Source organism: Mus musculus, chromosome 10 (genome assembly GCF_000001635.26).
Source record: "Mus musculus strain C57BL/6J chromosome 10, GRCm38.p6 C57BL/6J".
In the NCBI taxonomy this organism is placed as follows: domain Eukaryota; kingdom Metazoa; phylum Chordata; class Mammalia; order Rodentia; family Muridae; genus Mus; species Mus musculus.
The window spans coordinates 69129873-69152900 of record NC_000076.6 but is presented as its reverse complement, the minus strand read 5'-3'; the positions used below and the strand labels follow the sequence as shown (position 1 = coordinate 69152900).

General features: G+C 42.3%; 1 protein-coding gene, 1 long non-coding RNA gene and 1 other non-coding gene across 5 annotated transcripts in view; 1 reads left to right on the top strand and 2 right to left on the bottom strand.

The window, feature by feature from the left end:
* Rhobtb1 (Rho-related BTB domain containing 1) overlaps positions 1–1843 on the bottom strand; it is a 140734-nt gene extending 138891 nt beyond the window's left edge. The window contains exon 1 of one of the 2 annotated variants that reach the window (XM_006514048.4): positions 1413–1843. The gene's annotated coding sequence lies outside the window, so the exon portion shown is untranslated. The remainder of the gene's footprint in view (positions 1–1412) is intronic. The other variant, XM_006514049.4, reaches the window with a different exon arrangement.
* On the top strand, positions 1578–5156 carry Gm33263. 2 transcript variants are annotated; one of them, XR_871808.2, is made up of 3 exons: positions 1578–1909; positions 4614–4723; positions 4978–5156. It is a non-coding gene; the product is annotated as a predicted gene, 33263 (long non-coding RNA). The 2 variants fall into 2 exon arrangements; XR_380546.3 differs by having other exon boundaries at positions 1578–1966.
* Positions 5157–19902: 14746 nt separating this feature from the next.
* Gm24172 lies at positions 19903–20020 on the bottom strand. The gene has a single exon (XR_003949087.1). It is a non-coding gene; the product is annotated as a small nucleolar RNA SNORA24 (small nucleolar RNA).
* Between the last annotated feature and the right edge of the window lie 3008 nt (positions 20021–23028).

Below are 23028 nucleotides of genomic sequence, written 5' to 3'. Positions count from 1 at the left end.
CTACAGCGACAAGGGCTGTAGGCAGGCTCTTGCCTGGCAGCCATTTTATCAAATCAAGAATCACTGATGTCTTTACTGAGACCAGATTCTCAACTTCACCTTTTCCTGAATTTACTTGTCTGTCCACACCCAAACTTAGTGGAATTATCACTCTCTCTGGCTCAAAGGCTGTGTTATTTTATTCTCCATTCCAGGCTGGTACCTCTTCACTTCTCATGAATCAAACTGAGCATGGCTGCTCTGTACATTAAGGCTTGGTTCCCTATTTAACATTCAAGGGTATTTCCAGACCTCATCCACCCTCTACCACCCCCTTCCACTTCCCAATCTCCACTATTTCTGTGTTCTATGTGATCTGGCTGTTCTTCCTAAACCTCAAAATTCTTCTCCTTGAGAATTTTAACAGCCCTCCCAACCCACAACCTCCACAGAGCCGAATCCAAAGCACTCATCCAATAGCACTTCCTAAGAGCTGAGATGGACATGGACCACTTTACCCAGGACCTCTGTGGTGACACTAATCTATCTCCCCACACTGCCACCACCCCCTGGAAAGGTTGGTTTCTGTCTCACAGACCTATGTTAATCATGTTCTTCTGTCAGAAGTGTTCATCTTTTACCTCCTCCCCGGTTCATTACCCCTTCTTTCTGGAACCTTCTTAAATCCTTGGGTAAGTTCTCGGCAAACCAAGGACACCCTAACCATTTTACCGTGAGAGTAGTGTTTATGGTCCCTGGTTTTGTTTGAGATGGTTCTAACCCAGCAAGGTCTTTGCTCTTGGGAAGTTCATAAGCCACCTGGGGACACTCTACTGATTCACATAACTAACCTTCATGGGGGTCCCAGTCTACTGAAGTGTAGTGGGCATTCTATAGTAAGTCCATGGTTTTCAAAAGCACCGTGGAGGACTCTGAAGATCATGACACTCTAGGCTCTAGAGTCTAGAATATATGTTCTGATTTGTAAGTGGTAACAGTAAGACTGTCCAAGTTTGTTGGACAAAAAGAATGTGAAGTGTGAGGATAAAAGAAAAAAACCAAACAAATAAAATAAATACTTTTTTTAGGGGAGGATGTTATCTTATTTCTCTTTGTTTTAAATACAAATTGGTTTGACCCTTACACAGAAGTTAAAAGCGTACATATGAGGAAAAGTGCCCAACTTGGAAAATCACATCACAAAATGCACTCGAGATTATCTTGTAACCCTATCTTATGGACCAAGATGTTTATGATAGAAAGCCCTCAAGGAACGGAAAGATCTTTTCCTCCTTCTTGGTCCTAAGGGCTAGCAAGTGTAAGACAGCACACTTGGAGCAAAGGCAGACCTATCCATGTATTTTTCCAGCTCCCTTCCCCTAAACCCCACTTTCCCCTTCTCATTCCAAACAGAGGTAATCACCAGGGCTCACCTCCATTTTCTCACCTCCCATCGCCTGCTCCGTTTGCTTCAGTTTAACATCTGAGTTACCACCCGGTCACGGGTGCTGAGACAGTGACCTCCGCTGCACATTCTCTCTGGAAGGGATCAAATGTCCAAGGCTGCGTGTGGCTCCCTCCACAGAGGTCTCCGAACACGAGTGCTTCCACTCTCCAGCCTGTGGGTTCCTGCCCACACGCAGCAGTGCCAACCAGCAGGGGAAGTGTCAGCAGTACTTTGTGGACAGTTCTCGGCTTATTTACACTAGACACGAATAGGTCACTGATAGCAGGAGCCGGTGGGGCTGGGCCGAGGAGCACGGACTCCAGGCTCACATTCTCTTTCCGGTTCAGACCGCGCACCGTGGTAATGTCCCGTGCTCATAGGATACCCATTTTCTCTCCTCTCCTCGTGGTCACTAACGTGTCACACGCTCATATTGTGTTTTCTTCCTGGGAACAGTTTAAAGACACATGTAAAATCGATCAGGTAAGACCATGAATCAAAAAGAACCCCAGGCAGAAGGAATGACAGCTATAGTTTTTGGTACGTATTACTTTACAATTACTTATTAGTATTTCAAAAAATGATTTTCTCCTGATCAGTGCTTTCCACTTTTGCTCAAGTGAAGAGTTTTTTCCCTTTCTTTCTTTTTTTATTCTTTATTTTTATTTTTATTTTTTTTTAAGACTGGATTTGTCCCCAAATTTGTAATCCTCTTGGATCTGTCTCGCACGTACTGGATGGGAGTCACCATATGCAACAAAACCCAGTGCACCCATCCTCTGTCTTTGCAGAAGCTGACTACTCCCACTTCTTCGAACCTTGCTCCCAGCCTATTATGACAGGCCCTTTCTGGGATCTCCTTCTGTTTCTTTTGCTGTGTTTTCTTTTATATATATATATATTTTAAATATTTTTTATTATTATGTATTTTCCTCAATTACATTTAGAATGCTATCCCAAAAGCCCCCCATACCCTCCCCCCAACTCCCCTACCCACCCATTCCCATTTTTTGGCCCTGACATTCCCCTGTACTGGGGCATATAAAGTTTGCCTGTCCAATGGGCCTCTCTTTCAAGTGATAGCCGACTAGGCCATCTTTTGATACATATGCAGCTAGAGTCAAGAGCTCAGGGGTACTGGTTAGTTCATAATGTTGTTGCACCTACAGGGTTGCAGATCTCTTTAGCTCCTTGGATACACTCTCTAGCTCCTCCATTGGGGGCTCTGTTATCCATCCAATAGCTGACTGTGAGCATCCACTTATGTGTTTGCTAGGCCCCGGCCTAGTCTCACAAGAGACAGCTATATCAGGGTCCTTTCAGCCAACGCTTGCTAGTGTATGCAACGGTGTCATCGTTTGGAGGCTAATTATGGGATGGATCCCTGGATATGGCAGTCTCTAGATGGTCCATCCTTTTGTCTCAGCTCCAAACTTTGTCTCTGTAACTCCTTCCATGGGTGATTGTTTTCAGTTCTAAGAAGGGGCAAAGTGTCCACACTTTGGTCTTCGTTCTTCTTCAGTTTCATGTGTTTTGCAAATTGTATCTTATATCTCAGGTATACTAAGTTTCTGGGCTAATATCCACTTATCAGTGAGTACATATCGTGTGAGTTCTTTTGTGATTGTGTTACCTCACTCAGGATGATGCCCTCCAGGTCCATCCATTTGCCTAGGAATTTCATAAATTCATTCTTTTTAATAGCTGAGTAGTACTCCATTGTGTAAATGTACCACATTTTTTGTATCCATTCCTCTGTTGAGGGGCATCTGGGTTCTTTCCAGCTTCTGCCTATTATAAATAAGGCTGCTATGAACATAGTGGAGCATGTGTCCTTCTTACCGGTTGGGACATCTTCTGGATATATGCCCAGGAGAGGTATTGTGGGATCCTGCTGTGTTTTCTTTCCTTCTCCGCTGGGTGTCCCTCCAGGGCAGGGCCGTTGTGGGTTTGACCTTCCTGAAGACCTTTGTCCCAGAGTCCTTGTTGACTCCCTTTACAATCTCTCTCTCTAACCATATCCATCCCGATCTGACGCCAGAGTGGGAAGATGACTCATAAGTTTATATATAACCCCTCATCCTCTTTGGCAAACTCCACACCCACAGTACAATCCTGTGTCTGCTCGTGGTGACCTGTGATGTCATCAACACACCTAGTCTTGAATTCAGAACCTATCTCTGCTTTTTTTTTGTGTGGGGGGGTTCGAGACAGGGTTTCTCTGTGTAGCCCTGGCTGTCCTGGAACTCATTCTGTAGACCAGGGTGGTCTCGAACTCAGAAATCCACCTGCCTCTGCCTCCCGAGTGCTGGGATTAAAGGCATGCGCCACCATGCCCGGGTCTATCTCTGCTTTCTGACAGTTCCTCATTGTCTCCACGTAATGTAACTACTGCTGCATGGTGCATGCCCCACACACTACCTTCCCAACCCCCTTGACCCTATATACTTAGTAACTCACCCACATTACGCCCCCCCCCCTCCGCAGTTATCATTATCTCTCCACTGGAAATATTCAACTGCATCATATAACTTTTTCCCCATCAGACTGTAGCCAGAAATACTCTTTTAGAGTACAAAAGGTGAGTAACTGAGCACAGTTCTTCCACCAAGCAGAAACAGGAACATAAAGTCCCAACCTGCTCACTAGTCCTGGCATTACTGCAGATTATGGCATATGGTCAGAGAGGTTTCCACCGTGATGCCCCCACTCCCCCAGTACTTGTGGAATCAGGCAGGTCAGCCCTCCTTCTCTTTTCCTACATTGCGCATGCTCTCTCCTACTGGAGGATTTTCTTATAAACTTCCATAAACCCAGCTCTCAAGGTATGGAGGTGCTTGTATGCCATTTACATCTCGTGTTACGGGTCCTCCTATCCCTTCTGCAGCCTTTGTTTTTGTTTCCTATCTTTAATCACGACAACGTGTTGCACATCCCAGGTTGGACTTGAACTTCTGACGCTTGTGTTTCCAACTCCACCGTGCTGGGATTGCAGGCGTGCACTGCCACGTCTAATTTATGTGGTGCTGGGAAATGAACCCGGGCCTCTTGCATGCTAGGCAAGCGCTCTATCCACTGTGCTGCGTCTCTTTCACTGCCCCGGCCCCTGCCCCGCCTCTGAAACACTTGAAATAATTGCAGTTTCATGTTAACGTGTGTCATTTTTAAAATTTTTCTCCCCGACTAGTCTGCAGGCTAAGTGAAGGCAGGGAACCTCAGAGGTGATTCATTGCCTCCCACCAGTGTCTGGCAGGCAGCAGGTCGCTGGCAAAGATGTTTCATGGAAATTAAACACAGGTATGTAGATTTGGTGAAGAAGATGCACACAGTCTCAAGCTTAAACTAGACGAAGACAGTGAGACACTGAGATCATGCAAGGCCACTAAGAGCTTTGGGTGGGTCTAAGGAATTAAGGCAGGCGGGCTTTCTTGTCACCCATGCTCAGTAACAGGTGGATTAGAGCAGTGGAGAGGAGTTTTTTTTTTTTTTTCTTTTTCTTTTTTTATTGAATATTTTCTTTATTTGCATTTCAAATGTTTTCTCCTTTCCAGGTCTCCCCTTTGGAAACCCCCTATCCCATCCCTTCTTCCCCTGCCTTTATGAGGGTGCTCCCCTACCCACCCACTCACTCCTGTCTTCCCGCGCTGGCCTTCCCCTACACCGGGGCATTGGACACCCTCAGGCCCATGGGCCTCTCCTCTCACTGATGTTCAACAAGGCCATCCTCTGCTACATATGTGTCTGGGTCCCTCCATGTATACTCTTTGGTTGGTGGTCCGGCCCCTGAGAGCTGGGGGGGGGGCGGTGGTGACACTGTTGCTCCCTCCATGGGGCTGCAAACCCTCTCAGCCCCTTCAGTCCCTTCTCCAATTCTTGCATCGGGGACCCCTCACATAGTCCAATGTTTGGCTGCAAGCATCTGCCTCTGTATTAGTCAAGCTCTGGCAGACCCTCTCAGGAGACAGCCACATCAGGCTCCTGTCAGTACGCACTTCCCGGCATCCACAATAACGTCCGGGTATGGTGACTGGACACTGCCATGTTCCCTCCTTGATGATAATAGATCGAACCTCTGAACCTGTAAGCCAGCCCCAATTAATTTCTTTCATAAGAGTTGCCTTGGTCATGGTGTCTCTTTGCAGCAATGGAAACCCTAGCTCAGGCATCTGGATTTAGGACAAAGGAGCCAGTGAGAAACACATTTCACTCAAGAAAGAAATAAACCTGTCCGTGTGATCCATTCAGCATCCCACCCTCGATGCGACCAAAGCGTCTCCTGTTAGGGGAAGGTAGTGACTATATTTGCAGTCTTAAGGAGATAAGCTTGAGGAGGCTCTGATGAGGTCCTGAGTATCTCAGGAGAGTCAGCTTCCTAGCAGCAAAAGCACGCCAAGCCTTTCATTAAATAGAATGTGCCTGCATACAAGACAACGTGGAATTGTGGCTTTGTGTATGGAGGTGCTTGCAAGGAGGCCTGACAGCCTGAGTTTGATCCCCCAGCCCCACAAGGTGGTGAGAGAGACAACCAGCGAGACCTCAGACACACGTGTGTGTTGCAACTTGTGTGTGCCCTCTCTTGCACACACACACACACACACACACACACACACACACACACACACACACGGCTGTTTGGGAACACCCTGGTATCTGACTCTATTAGTGTAATAAAGACTTTTTCCAAATATCTACTGCTGATAAAATTACAGCAAGTCAGGAACTGTTAATTACAATCACTTCAAATCCTGGTCATTTGCAGCATATTTATATCTTGTTTTAGGCCCAGGAACAGAAGCTATGTTCAAATAAGTTGAAAATATCACCTCCCTGCTTTTTAGCCTAGCAAGCAAGCCTTCTTCTTTAAGTATTTCCTATTAAATTACACATACATGTATTCATGCAGATGCATATGTAAAATATGACCCTCTGTAAGGCATAGCTGACTTCTTTTTTCTCCTCTACGTTGGCGGCTGAAAACCTAAGAAGAAAATTTGTTGCCATCTTCCAGCCAGGGTGTTGAATTTCTTGTCATAAATTTTGAATATGGATCTCTCCCCTGGCCCCACCTTGAGTTCTTAGCCCTGTTTCTTTTTCCTTAGACTCATTTTTTCTACCTATTTGGAATATATTTTATATTACACTGCAGTATGTGTTTTTATTACTCTTTTTCTGCAAGCCTTAAATCCTTTCCTGAATATAAATAAAATATGTAACATTTATAGATAGTTTCTTTCCCCCTATGGAGAGTTGCAAAATTTTCCAAAGACAATATATAATTGGTCACCATCAGCACATAAACATTAAAATACTGGTACTTAACAGTAATTAATTTTTGTGATATTTCATTTGTAAGTACAATTAGATGTTCTTAATATTTAGTTGTTAACCTAAGCTCCATGGAACCTTTAAGATTTTATGATAAAAATTGGGTCCTTTAACTTTCAATAAGAAAAACCTTTCAAAATTTTAATACAATTCTGAAGGGCAAATCTGACTCCCCAAATTTTAAAATTTGCTTTGCAGTATACTAGCCCCATAAGACCTTCTTGATCTTGGCTTTCCACATCCAACTAACTGATACTATGTTTGTTGGGTAGGTGTTAGGTGTCTGGTATTGTAAAAGATGCTGGGGAGACACAGAGAACATGACCAGTGTGACCTCTGGCTTCAGGGAACTTCTGGTCTGGTAGAGAGGAGGGTAAGCATTAATCATTGGTCAGCTTAGTATAATAAAACAAAGTGGCAGGCTAGAAATGACAAATAGGTGCTGAAACCTCTAGAGACTTGTGGCTTTGTAGGCTAATAATAGTAACAACAACAACAAACAAAAACAGAAAAAAACCAAGTAAATGAAATTTGGTAGGCAGTAAAGGGTTCTCGGAGGAGGCGGGGTTCTAAGTTTATTCATGGTCTAGGGAAAAACATTCCATGAGATGAAGAAGATAATCCAAAGACCTTGAGGAAGACCAGGGTTGCTATAACACAAAGCTTCTCAGCCTCTATGGGACCATGAAAGGCAACCTCTTTTCTGGTCAAGCTAGGTTTAAACCCCAGAGACCCAGCAGATAATTCTGCAGGGAATGGAAGGTGTTTGCCATGCTCCCAGACACTAGGCTCCTGACATGAGGCCCCAGCTCCATAATTCTGTGGCTATCGGTCACAGCTCTTCCTTGACATCCAGTGGTATCTGTGGTGTCCAAGAGCTAGAACCTGATGTCCCTGCCCTCCATGCAGCCAAGCTCTTCCGAGGCACACAGCAACATCTGTGGTGCTAGAGAGTCTGAGACTGCACCTCCCTTACTCCTGGAGTGGGGTCCTGTGGCTTCTCGCAGCAACACCCCAGTCCCCCACCCCAGGCAAGGGGTGTGTGCAGTCAAACTTCCAGGTCCCGTCTCACCAAGCAGCTGGAGTCCCGAGCGGATGTGGGACACCACTTTTAACCCACAAATCTCTAATTTCTGTGCAGATGCCTGCACAGACTACTCTACCCTCTAGGCTTAGATTGTTCAAAACCCAGTTTAATATGGATTCTTAAATGCATCTATCCCCACTTCTAGCCTACTGTCCAAAGTCAGGGGAGAAAGGATGGTAAATAGGACAAGGGGATGTGGACCTGTTTAGAAGTAGTTCTTTGGGGAGCAATTCTAAACTCTGTTATCAGGATACTAGCAGTCCAGCTTAGTAGTGTCAGGATACCAAACACAAATCAGCAGCGGTGGCACAATCCAGCAGAAACAGCCAGGCCTCCTCGGAATTGACATTAGTCAGCAGGAGTGACCAGAACCAGATGGGATGCCCGGAGAAGTCCGTTGCTGTGCCTCTCTCAACAAAGTGAAGACTCTTGAGACCAACGAAGTGTGGCAAGGCTAGCTATGCAAGTGTCCCATCACTGTCTATTGGGTCTTACTTCTACTCCCTCAAATGTCACGTGTCCTCTCATGGATATTGCTTCAGCAAACCATCATGCTGAGTCTGCATCAAATGACACAACCATAAATTTCCACTTCAATACACCGAGAAGGAAAGAGATTCCATGATAAAACCAAATTTAATCATATCTATCTATAAATCTAGCTCTACAGAAGATGATAGCAGGAAAACTTCAACCTGAAGAGATTAACCACACCCAAGAAAACAGAAGGAACAAATGATCTCAGACTAGCAAATCAAAAGAGAGGGAAAAGACCCACCCCAGCACAACAAAATAACAGAATCAACAAGTATTCTCGATTGATAACTCTCAATGGCCTTAAATGTCCCAATTAAAAGACATAGACAGATTGGATTAAAAACAGGAGCCATCTTTTTGCTGCATCTAAGAAATACAGCTTATCATCAAGAGTAGATAAAAGAATAAAAGAATGGGACAAGGTATTCCAAGCAAATCAACCCAAGAAAGAAGCAGATATAGCCATTTTAATATCTGACAAAAAAAAAATACACAAAAGCCAAACTAATTCCAAGAGATAGGGAAGGACTCTACATAGTCATTTAAAAAATCTACCAAGAGGATATTGCAATTAAAAATAGATATGTGCCAAACATAAGGATGTCCAAATTAATAAAAGAAACACTGCTACAGCTAAAAATTACATACTGACTTCCACACAAGTGGTAGTGGGAGACTTGAACACCCAACCCTCACCAATAGACAAGCCATCCAGACAAAAGCTAAACTGAGAAATGTTGTTATAATAACACACTAAATAATGTTATACATTAGATAGACCTAATAGATATTTGGAGAACATTTTACCCAAATACAAAAGAATATACTTTCTTATTAGCACCTCATGAAATTTTCTCCTAAATTGACCACATACTTGAACACAAAGCAATTTCAGCATATACAAGAAAATGGAAATAACACTCCCCCATCCCATGTGACCACCATTGATTTAAGCTGAATATCAACAACAGCAGAAACAACAGAAAATTTATAAACTCGTGGAAGTTGATCAACTCACCACCAAATGAAAAATGGGTCAAGTCAGTAAGAAAGCTTTTTAGAATTGAATAAAAAAAATGAAACACAACAAACCTATGGGACACAAGGAGCTTTTAAGAGGCAAATTCATAGTACTATGTGCCTATCTAAAAAAATTAGAGAGATCTCATATTAATAGTTTAATGGCATACATGAAAGCTCTATAGATAGAAGGAAATAACCAAACTCAGGGCTAAAATCAATAAAATAGGAACAAAGTAACAAATAAGAATAATACAAAAAAATCAAGGAAACAGAGTTACTTCTTTGAGAAAATCAATAAGATTGATAAACCCTTAACCAAAGTAACAAAAATACACAATGAATATCAAAATTAATAAAATTAGAGACAAAAAAGGGGACATCATAACAGACACCAGAAAAATCTAGAGAATCATAAGGAGATGCTTTAAAAATCTGTACTCTGGCTAGTTAGAAAACCTAAAAGAAGTGGACACATTCCTTGATCTATGACCAATAAAAGTCAAATCAAGATCATATAAGAAAGTTAAACAGAGCTATACCCTCTACTGAAATAGAAGCAGTAATTAAAAGTCTCTCAACCAAAATGCCCAGGGCCAAAGGGTTGAAGTCTAGAATTCTACTAGACCTTCAAGGAAGAACTATGCCAACATTCCTCAAATTATTCCACAAAATAGAAACACAAAGAATATTGCCTAATTCTTTATATAAGGCTACAATATAAAGAATTTACCCTGATGATTAAACCACATCGAGAGCCAAGATAGAAAGAAAATTACAGACCAATTTTCCTTATGAACATAGGTACAAAACTTTTCAGTAAAATACCTGCAAACTGAATGCAAGAACACATCAAAAAGATTGCCCACAATGATTGTATTGGCTGGTTTTGTGTGTCAACTTGACACAAGCTGGAGTTATCACAAAGAAAGGAGCCTCCTTGAGGAAATGCCTCCATGAGATCCAGCTGTAAGGCATTTTCTCAATTAGTGGTCAAGGCGGGAGGGCCAACCCATTTTGGGTGGTGCCATCCCTGGCCTGGTAGTCCTGGGTTCTATAAGAAAGCAAGCTGAGCAAGCCAGGGGAAGCAAGCCAGTAAGCAGCACCCTCCATGGCCTCTGCATCAGCTCCTGCCTCCAGGTTCCTGCCCTGTGTAAGTTCCTGTCCTGACTTCCTTTGGTGATGAACAGCAATATGGAAGTATAAGGTGAATCAACCCTTTCCTCCCCAACTTTATTCTTGGTCATTGATGTTTGTACAGGAATACAAACCCTGACTAAGACAATGATCAAGTAGGATTCATCCCAGAGATTTGGGGATGGTTCAACATTCATGAATTGTAATCATAAAGTGAAATCCACCACAAAACAGACTGAAAGACAAACACATGACCATCTCATTAGATATAGAAAAAGCCTTTAACAAAATTAACAGCCTATCACATTAAAAGAAGTAGAGAAACTTGGGATACAAGGGTTATGCCTGAACATAATAAAGGTGCTTTATAGCAAGCCCAGAGTCAACATCAACCTAAATGGGGAAACACTCAAAGCAGTCCCACTAAAATCAGGAGTGTAACAATGTTGTTTACTTTTCCTAGACCTATTCAACACAGCAACTGAAGCCTTATCTAGACAATAAGATGACTGAAAGAGATCAAGAGAATACAAACAGGAAAGGATTTTGTACATAAAAGACCCTTAAGAACTCCACCAGAAACTTCTACAGTTGATAAACACTCTCAACAGAGTAGGAAGACACAAAATTGACACAGAAAAGTTAGTAGACCACCTATATAAAATTGGCAGGAAATTAGGAAAACAATACCTTTAACAACCTCAAATATATATCTTGGGGTAACTCTAAGAAGATGAAAGACTTTTATAATAAAAAATTTAAATTTAAGATGTTGAAGAAAGAAATTGAAGAAAACATCAAAGGATGAAAAGGTCTCCCATGCTCATGGATTAGTAAGATTAATACAGTGAAAATGGTCATCCTAGCAAAAGAAATCTAGAGATTCAACATAGTTGCCATCAAAATTTCAACACAATTCTTCACAGAAATTGAAAGGACAATTATCAGCTTCTTAAACAAGGAAACACACACACACACACACACACACACACACACACACACACACACACGCACATGCACACGCACAAACGGGATAGATAAAACATACCTGAATAATAAAAGAACTGGACATGTTGCTATCCCCAGTCTTAAGTTGTACTACACTTATAGAAATAAAAATATCATGGTGTTGTCATAGAAACAGACTCATCAATCAATGACATAAAATTTAAGACCCAGACAAAAATCTACATAGCTAGGGATGCCTGATTTTTGACACAGAAGCCAGAATACATACTGGGAAAAAGACAGAATCTGTGATAAATGGTACTGTTCAGATTTGATGGGTACATGTAGGATGCAAACAGTTCTATATTTATCATCTTCTATAAAACTCAACTCCAAAATGATTCAAAGACTTCAACGCAAATCCACATATACTGAAGCTGATATGAGAAAAAGAGGAATAGTCTTGAGGTCATTGGGGCAGGAAAAGGATTTCTGAACAGAACATCATTAGCACTGTCACTAAGATCAACAATTAATAAATGGGACTTCATGATACCAAAGAGCTTCTGTAAGGCAAAGGGCACTGTCTTTTGGAAAAGAAATAGTGGCAGCCTACAGATTCGGGAAAGATTGTTTCCAACAACACATTTGATGGGGCATTAATATCATATCTCTGTGTGTATTTTTGTGTGGATGTGTGTGTATCTATGTGTGTGTATCTGTGTTTATCTCTGTGTGTGGATATATGTGTGTATAAATCTTTCTGTGTGTATGTGTATGTATCTATGTGTGTGTGTGTGCGTGCATGTGTACCTTTGCATGTATTCCAGGGATTACACTCTGGCTGCATTCAGGTTGTTAGGTTTTCCTGGACATGACTTTTACCCATGGTGTCATCTTGACAGTCCTGAGAGTCTATCATCTTTAAGATGCTGTGGGAGAGCCAGCCCCACAATACCCAGAAGCAGTTCCACTCCCAGGTGCTCCAATACACCCAGGATCAGAGGATCCCAGGAGCTTGGTCACACTAGAAGAGCTGAAAATTTCTTTTCTTTTCTTTTCTTTTCTTTTCTTTTCTTTTCTTTTCTTTTCTTTTCTTTTCTTTTCTTTTCATTTCTTTCCTTTCCTCTTCTCTTCTCTTCTCTTCTCTTCTCTTCTCTTCTCTTCTCTTCTCTTCTCTTCTCTTCTCTTCTCTTCTCTTCTCTTCTCTTCTCTTCTCTTCTCTTCTCTTTTCTCTTCTTCCTTCCTTTCTTCCTTTCTTCCTTCCTTCCTTTCTTTCTTTCTTTCTTTCTTTCTTTCTTTCTTTCTTTCTTTCTTTCTTTCCTTCTTTCCTTCCTTCCTTCCTTCCTTCCTTCCTTCCTTCCTTCCTTCCCTCCCTCCCTCCCTCCCTCCCTCCCTCCCTCCCTCCCTCCCTCCCTCCCTCCCTCCTTCCTTCCTTCCTTCTTTCCTCCCTCCCTCCCTCCCTCCCTCCCTCCCTCCCTCCCTCCCTCCCTCCCTCCCTCCTTCCCTTCTTTCCTTCCTCCCTGGCTGTCTTGGAACTCACTTTGTAGACCAGGCTGGCCTCGAACTCAGAAATCTGCCTGTCTCTGCCTCCCAAGTGCTGGGATTAAAGGCATGCACCACCACTGCCTGGTGACAAATTTCTAATTCCTCATATTTTTAGTTTCAATCAATTAGGATATGTTGGTAATATTAATTTTCATATTAAGAGATATTAAGGAAAAAATGATTGTTACTTCCTATTAATTTTCTTGTTAGAGGTGGAATTATGATGGTGTGGGTTTGATGAAAGATTACTTTCTTGATTCTTCTAGGGTGTAGTTTCACTCCTTGTGCTGGTGTTTTCCATCTATTATCCTTTGTAGGGCTGGATTTGTGGAAAGATATTGTGTAAATTTGGTTTTGTCATGGAATATCTTGGTTTCTCCATCTATGGTGATTGAGAGTTTTTGCTGGGTATAGTAGCCTGGGCTGGCATTTGTGTTCTCTTAGGGTCTGTATGACATCTGCCCAGGATCTTCTAGCTTTCATAGTCTCCAGTGAGAAGTCTGGTGTAATTCTGATAGGTCTGCCTTTAAATGTTACTTGACCTTTTCCCTTACTGCTTTTAAAATTCTCTTTGTTTAGTGCATTTGGTGTTTTGATTATTATGTGACGGGGGGAGGGGGGATTTCTTTTCTGGTCGAGTCTATTTGGAGTTCTGTAGACTTCTTGTATGTTCATGGGCATCTCTTTCTTTCTTTCTTTCTTTCTTTCTTTCTTTCTTTCTTTCTTTCTTTCTTTCTTTCTTTAAAGCATTTATCTTTTCTTTTACTTTCTTTTAAAAATATTTATTTATTTTTGGGAATATCATAATTGTGTACTGTATTTACATCTTTCCACCCCACCCCATCCTCTCTCCAACTTTTCTCATGATCTCTTTTTTTTCTTTCTTTCTTTTTTATTACGTATTTTCCTCAATTACATTTCCAATGCTAGCCCAAAAGTCCCCCATGCCCTCCCCCCACTCCCCTACCCACCCATTCCCACTTTTTCGCCCTGGCATTCCCCTGTACTGGGGCATATAAAGTTTGCCTGTCCAATGGGCCTCTCTTTCCAGTGATGGCCGACTAGGACATCTTTTGACACATATGCAGCTAGAGTCAAGAGCTCAGGGGTACTGGTTAGTTCATAATGTTGTTGCAGATCTCTTTAGCTCCTTGGATACATTCTCTAGCTCCTCCATTGGGGGCCCTGTGATCCATCCAATAGCTGACTGTGAGCATCCACTTATGTGTTTGCTAGGCCCCAGCCTAGTCTCACAAGAGACAGCTATATCAGGGTCCTTTCAGCAAACACTTGCTAGTGTATGCAATGGTGTCATCGTTTGGAGGCTAATTATGGGATGGATCCCTGGATATGGCAGTCTCTAGATGTTCCATCCTTTTGTCTCAGCTCCAAACTTTGTCTCTGTAACTCCTTCCATGGGTGATTGTTTCCAATTCTAAGAAGGGGCAAAGTGTCCACACTTTGGTCTTTGTTCTTCTTCAGTTTCATGTGTTTTGCAAATTGTATCTTATATCTCAGGTATACTAAGTTTCTGGGCTAATATCCACTTATCAGTGAGTACATATCATTTGAGTTCTTTTGTGATTGTGTTACCTCACTCAGGATGATGCCCTCCAGGTCCAACCATTTGCCTAGGAATTTCATAAATTTATTCCTTTTAATAGCTGAGTAGTACTCCATTGTGTAAGTGTACCACATTTTTTGTATCCATTCCTCTGTTGAGGGGCATCTGGGTTCTTTCCAGCTTCTGGCTATTATAAATAAGGCTGCTATGAACATAGTGGAGCATGTGTCCTTCTTACCGGTTGGGACATCTTCTGGATCTATGCCCAGGAGAGGTATTGCGGGATCCTCCGGTAGTACTATGTCCAATTTTCTGAGGAACCGCCAGACTGATTTCCAGAGTAGTTGTACAAGCTTGCAATCCCACCAACAATGGAGGAGTGTTCCTCTTTCTCCACATCCTCGCCAGCATCTGCTGTCACCTGAATTTTTCATCTTAGCCATTCTGACTGGTGTGAGATGGAATCTCAGGATTGTTTTGATTTGCATTTCTCTGATGATTAAGGAGGGCATCTCTTTCTTTAGGTTAGGGAAGTTTTCTTCCATAATTTTGTTGAAGATATTTACTGGCCCTTTAAGTTGGGTATCTTTACTCTTATAAACTAACATTCCCTGAATGGTTAAAGGCTTTGGTGAGCAATAATTGCATGCCAATTAAATTCAGTATTAATGTCCCCTCATAATTGTAGATGCAATGTTCACTTTGTGTGTCATTATTGAAGTACTTTTTGCAGTGTCATGAAATGTGCAACTCACATAAATGCTTGTGTGTGTTTGTGAGTGTGTGTGCATGTGTGTGTATGTATGCATGTGTGTGTATATATGTGTTTACCTTTATATGTGCATGTGTTTGTGTATGTGTTCATCTGTGTGTGCATATGTGCATATATGTGTTTACCTCTATATGTGCACGTGCTTCTGTGTGTGTGTGTTTGTATACGCATTTGTCCATGTGTTTGTGCATGTATGTGTATATATGTGTTTACCTCTATATATGGATGTGTTTGTGTATATGTTTGTGAATGTGTACATGTGTGTATATATATTTTTTTCCTCTATATGCGGATGTGTTTGTGTATATGTATGTGTGTGTGTGTGTTTGTATGTGTGTTGCTATAGCTACTGAGTTTACTAAACATATAAGTGAACAATATGCTACAAAGCCTCTGTTGGAACACAAACCATGTCACTAATTACAAATAGGGTTTACAACCCTTCCATAACATCTGTGATGATTCCCAGTCTATTGCACAACAGATGGTGGTCTACAGGTCAAAGTTCACCCTGCCTGTAAATAGAGGAGCCAGGTCCTGTGACCGAAGCTAGGATTCCCCTCACCACAGTTTCTCTTCAATCTTGTCCCCCACTCCCCCACTGACACTTTAGACCAAATGATATTTCCAACATGGGTACTCTAAACTCTTCAGGCCTCTGTTTGTTTAATCTGCCTACATTTTTGCACACTCTGAAGGAAATATCGCCATCAACCATCTGGCTCTTGCTTGTTTGTTTAATCTGCCCTCAATACTTTCTGCATATTCTGCAGGTAATACTACCCTGGAGGCCTGAGGGCTTGGGGTCCCCTCCCAACGCTTCATCTATTCCTTATCCATGATCCAGCCCAATCCTGTTCCTGTAGGCCCATTTCAAGTTCCTAAGTCCCCCTGTGGGCCACCTCTTCGAAGTGAGCAAGCTGTGGTTCTGATGCAATTGCCTGCTCCTACAGATGACCCCCTGTCCCCAAGAGCTTCAACAGCAAGGGTTCCACAGCAGAGCACAGACTGTGTACTTTTCTTCAGAAGAGTCCCAAGAGCACTACTTACCAGTTTCTGAAGTAAGCACTGAGTGCCCCTTGGGTCTGACTGTGGCTGACACTCGGTGCAAACATTTGCTTTGCCGGACTAGCAAACAGAACGTTGTTACAGAAGCCGAGTGTCTGCTGCGGTGCCACTGATGTGCGCTGGTGATTTCACTTTAACTGGGTGTCCTTTACTGAATTTGCAGACTCTTCCTGCATGTTTCCTGGATGATGTTCATTTTATCTCACGGGTAGATGGGACAGAAGCATCTGGAGGTGGATGGAACTCACTGTTATCTCAGCAAACTCCAGGCCTCTTCCTGCAATTGCTGGTTTGTTTATTTTTTTCCCCGTAGAAGAGAAACATTGTAGATGTTCATTTAGGTCTGTTACCCTGTGGCTGTGCTGTGATTACATACACCAGTCCCAGTTTCGTTTCTGTTGCTGTGATAAAATAACACCATAAAAAGTGACATGGAGGAGGAAAGGGCCTATTTGGCTTATGATTCCAGATTACAGCCGGCCATTTCGGGGGAGTTATGGAAGAAATTTAAGCGGCTGTCATATCCCATCTACAGTCAAGAGCAAGAAAGGATGAATGCATTCTTGCTTGCTTGATGCTCCATTAATGGTTTTTTGTTGTTGTTGTTGTTGTTTTTGTTGTTTGTTGGTTTTTTTGTTTTTACTGTAATACAGTCCCGGGACCAGTGTATGCCATGGTGCCCCTCTCTGTGGGCTGGGTTCTTCCAGTATCAATTAAGAATTAAGATAATTCTCCAAATACTTGTCCACAGACCAGTCTGATCTAGAGAGTTCCTCATCGAGGCCTTTTTGGGTGACTCTATTTTTATTTATTTATTTATTTCGAGACAGGGTTTCTCTGTGTAGCTCTGGCTGTCCTGGAACTCACTCTGTAGACCAGGCTGGCCTCAAACTCAGAAATCCACCTGCCTCTGCCTCCCAAGTGCTGTGATTAAAGGCATGTGCCACCACTGCCCGGCTCTGGGTGACTCTAGTTATGTCAAGATAACAGCTAAAACTGAGCAACACACAGTATAGTGTGTGAGTGCTATGAAGTGACCCCCCACATGCACACACGCACACACATAAATACACATACATACATGCATACACATGTACACATACCACACACATATGTACCCACAAATAGACACACAACACACACACATGTACACACACATACTTATTGTATAAGACAGACACATATGCACAATGTACACACACACACCACAGCCACACCCACAGCACACACCCACATTACACACACACACACACACACCACACACAGACAAACACACACACATGCACACACATGTATACACTCACATGTGCAGATACATGCACACATGTATACACACATATATATACATACAGACACACATATGCACATACCACATCTATACCCATTCCCCCCCCATGTACACACACACACACACACACACACACATCACACTTACATATAGTCACACACATACACACACATGTATACACACACAGACACTTGCATAGCTTTAATTATCTGGTACTATAAGAAAACATACTTGTTACATCTAAAAAAATCAATTTGATCATCTCTGCTATTTGCTAGATTCAAGTACGTTGAACTCCTTTTCATGTTTATTTTTTCTTTATAAAATAGTCCTCAGGAGGAAACTGGAGAAATTAAAAGTATATTGAGTGTATCAGAGGACTGCAGGGTGAGCTGTTCAGTCACTTGATTGTGGGGTCACTAAAGGTGTTTGCTACAGAGGCAGCCATCTGGATACAATCCCAACCTTCTTATTGGGAACAGTGCTGCATGGATCTAAGCAATCTAGAATTTTCAGAAGCCTTGCAGATGACTGTGAAGTTCTCTATTGTATAGATAGTGTAGGGCAGTGTAGTATAGTGTAGTATTGTGTAATATAGTTTAAGAGCTGTCTGCTTATGGAGGTAATGTTCTAGCCCAGCAATTCTCAACCTGTGAGTCATATATCCTGCATATCAGATATTTATGATTCATGATAGTAGCAAAATTACAGTTATGAATTAGAATGGAATATTTTTATGGCTGGGGGTCAGTACCATATGAGGAACTGTATTAAAGGGTCCCAGCAGGTCCCTCAGCTCCTCCAGCTCCATGCCTGCCTGGATGCTGCCATGCTTCCTGCCTTGATGATAATGGACTGAACCTCAGAACCACTGAGGAAGGAAGGTCGAGAACCACTGGTCTAGAAAGTATTGTTTTCTAAGTTTGAGGAGAAAAGTTGTCATGTATGTTCTTAAACACGAACTACCAACATTTGGAGTTCAAAACATAAGTCAATCTTTGAAATACATCTCAAATCCATTGTACTGGTGTTAAAGTGCTCAGCAATATAAGTTTTCTATTTAGTGATCCATCCCAGGCATTTACGGATTGTTAAGTGGGGGTCTGGAGAGATGGCACATTGGCTAAGAGCACTGGCTGCTCTTGTAGAGGGCTGGGATTCAACTCCCAACACCCATATGATGACTCACAATTGTTTGTAACTCCAGTTCCAGAGGATCTGGCACCATCTTATGAACTCTGTGGGCACCAGGCACATATGTGGTATGCATACATATGGGCAAACCAAACATTCATGCACATAAATTGAATTGACTTAATTAAAAAAGATAGATATTAAAATAGTAACTGAAAGGCTGGAGTTATATAGTATACCTCAGTTGATAGAATTCTTTTTTTTTAAACAAGGAAACCCAGTCCTTCCCAAACACAACAGAAAACAAGGTGTTGTGGGATTCCATCTGTGATCTCAGGATGAAGGAAGTAGACTGCTCAGAATTTCAGAATTTCAAGGTCATCCTTAGCTGCACAGTGAAGTAGAGGCCAGTCTGTTTCAGGTTCTTTTTAAATGAGTAAATATATTACCAAAGTGTCTTAGTTAGGGTTTCCATTGCTGTGAACAGACACCACGACCACCACATCTCTTATAAAGGACAACATTTAGTTCAGGCTAGCTTACTGGTTCTGAGGTTCAGTCCATTATCATCAAGGCAGGAAGCATGGCAGCATCCAGGCAGGCATGGAGCTAGAGGAGCTGAGAGTTCTACATCTTGTTCCAAAGGGAACCAGGAGAAGACTCTTTGCAGGCAGATAGGAGGAGGGTTTCATTGTCTTCCCCCAAAGTGACACACTTCCTCCAACACTGCCACACCTACTCCAACAAGGCCACATCTCCTAATCCTGCGACTCCCTGGGCCAAGCATATTCAACCTACCACATGAGGCGTATGGAGGACAGAATACATTTATAAATGGACCTTAATTGCAGAATGTTTGAGTACTGGAACCCAGGACTGGTGTGGGCAACCAAAAGTTTTTAGTTTTGTAGGAGAGCACCATCTGGTTGAAAGCTCTGCTGGTGACTGGTTGGTATCTGAGCATTCTAACCTATGTGCAGAAAGAATAGTAGTCTGGAAGTTAGGAGGCTGGGGCTGTACTTTTATGACCTATAATTTTTACAGTGAAGAATGTTATCTATGTGAATCAGAACCAGACACCAATTAAATGGTGACAGCTTCGCCATGTTCTTCTGTGGCTATGAAGTGGGGTTGTCATAGTTGACAGGTCACAAAGAGACCTGAAGTCTTTTCTTAAATTGTAGCTTTTTTTTTTACCAATATAACAATATAACCTATACCATCAACTGACCTTGAAACGTCTTATAGATAAAAGCATTATCATTCCGAGTGTCTAAGGCCATCCCTACTCTTGGATTTTCATTCATAATTTAAGCTCATTCTGATCAGTGGTGTGAGATTAATGGCACTTCAACTGAGTTATCCCAAGGAAGAATGATGTATTGGCCCTTCACACAAGTTCTTTTTTTAAGAGTTAATTCATCCAAACAAACATCAGTCAGTAACTGTGTGTCATTTGTCACTGTCCTGGATTGGGAAATACAATCATGAAAACAGTCAGGTAAAAGAGGATCTGGATTAATGGAGCCTACCAGGAAGAGAGCGTCCAGCAACCACATGATGGCTGAGTTACAGAGAATACAATTTGACTTTGCTTTGAGGCATCAGATGGCTGGGGTGTTACAAAGTAGCAGAAAGGTACCTGGGAAGGAGAAGAATCCTGAAGGATATCTTAGTTACATTTGTATCTCTGTGAAGAGACACGGTGATAAAGGCAACTTAAAAGAGGATATTATTGGGGCTCCCAGTTTCAAATGGACATGATCACCATTTGATCCCCAAGCATTGGACAGAAGGGGGTGGGGCATGGGCTTTTGAAGCATCAGACTCCATCCTCAGTGACCCCCCCCCCCCAACAAGGCTGTGCCTCTTAATCCTTCACAAAAAATTTCATCAGCTGGAGCCTATGGGAGCCATTCTCACTTAAACCACCACAAAGGACAAGCTTATGTGCTTGGAAGCCAACATTCTGGGACATTCCCTTCCAACACTGAGAGACTGCTTATTCCAAAACTAGAGGAAGGAAGCCAGAGGCACGGAGGGTTTCCTGAGCTCATGGCTAACGCAGTGACCAGTGAGTGAATGGGAGAACTCAACCAAGCTTGAGTCCAGAATGATAGCTCTTCTCATTCAGAGATTTTGATGCAGAAAGAATCACTATCACTATAAGGCCTTGGTTCTATTCTTGCCACTAAAGCTTTCCTTGAGCCTTGGTCTTCTTTTGATGCGACAGAAACAGCATCTACCGTATGAGGTTGTTGGAGGTCGGTGAGTTGATACATCTATGTGCTGCGTGGATACACGACTGTGCAACCAACATTGGTGCCTTATGGAGCTCTTACTCACGACAAGCTTCTGGAAAGCCCAAACAAAGCTTGACGTAGTTTAAGTGACACAGGTAAAGAAAGAGGGTGGCAGAGAGGAAGGCCTGGGGTGCTGTGCTGGTTCCTCATAGCTGTTTATCTGAGGAGCCTGAGTGGAGAAAATGAAAAGCAAAGACTACTCAAGGAGGGCAATGTCTAGGAAAACACCCCCAATATCACAGTGTTACTCACAGTCCACACTGCTGGCAAAGAATCCTGGGTTGTTCATAAATCAGAAAGGATGAGTCATGTCAGTATTTACACCCAAAGCGAACACCCAAGAAACAGGCTTCACTGTGCCACAGCAGTAAACAGCGACATACTTCATTATTAAAAACAAGCTAAGAGAGATATGGTATGTTAACCTGTGTCACTCAAACCACCGGGAACAAGGCAATTATCTTCAGGATATTAAAATAATGGCTGGCATTAAGGATGCTTAAAAACCAAGTCCGCTGGAAGAATGAATAATTTATCAGAGTAACTATGAAGACTTCCTTCCCTGCCTCTAAGCAAAACCGCAGATTAACTTTAGCCCTAAAATATCAAGAGGCATATTTCACAGATTAAATGGGAGAGCTATTGGAGTGTCTGGCCACAAACCTGCACAACGTCCCTGCTGGCTTACCCCTGCAGTGAGGGAACATTTCAGGGGTAGGCGCACACATATCAGACACACATGTGTTAGATCTGCCTACATTGTAGCTTCTCCCGTTCCCGAGTTCAGTTTCCCATCTCTATTTCCATCCACAAGGTGAATGGTACTCCTTCCGGCTTTGCAATGGGAGGCTTTCTTCAGGCTTCCCAATCCTGCTGGCTTATGGGAGAAGATGTGAATGGAGCTCATTATTTTACTCCAAATTCATTCTTTAATTGACAAGAAGAATGCGTCTAAGTCCTCTCATGTGCACAGCAGAAGAGAGGACATAAATTTAACAATGGGCAGATTGTTACTATTTAGCATTTAACAATGGGTGGATTGTTACTATTTAGCATATTTATGGAATTTTATATTCAGGAAGCATTTTAGAAGCCTTTTATTCCTTAATCTCTACACTTCTCCCGGAGTCTGACAGGTGGTAAAAAAAAATGCTTTGAGTTTTAAATTACAAAGACGTGAACATTTTAATGGGGAAGGCTCTGCCATTTTTCCTTGCTCTCAATCATGCCTACCTATTAGATGAAAATAGGGGCCTATGATGGGGCAAGGATCACATATGCCCCTAAATAATTATAAAAAAGGTATACACTGTTGTATGTCCCAAGCCAGGTGACAACACCAAAGGATACAATCTCAACACCCTGAAGTTAACTGACAGGTGTCACAGCACCAGCGATACAACCCATGAGAAAGCATCTGACCAAGAGGATGACTCTCCCAATTTTAACGATGACATACCTGCTGAGTTTCTCCATCCTTTTATGAAACCACTCACTGACAATTCTCCTCAAATGCACTTATGCATTTACATGGAAATACAAACCTAATTCAAACAGAGTTTATACTGTGCGTGTTTGAAATTTCCCACGTTCAGGATGGGTGAGATAGCTCAGGAGGTAAAGATCTTTTGGCACAAATGTCAGGACCTGAGTTTGACTCCATGGAACCCACTGAAGTGGGATGCTGTTGTGCACATCTGTAATCCTAAGAGGAGATGGGGGGTGGAGACAGCCAGGCGTCTGCAGTTACAATTAAGATCAAAGACATTGTTATAGTGATTTTTTAAAAATAGCCAGTTATATTGCATGAATATGTTTTTGTTTGAATCTCAGGTTGGGATAAGAGGCTGCTTCACAGCAAGTGATTGTGC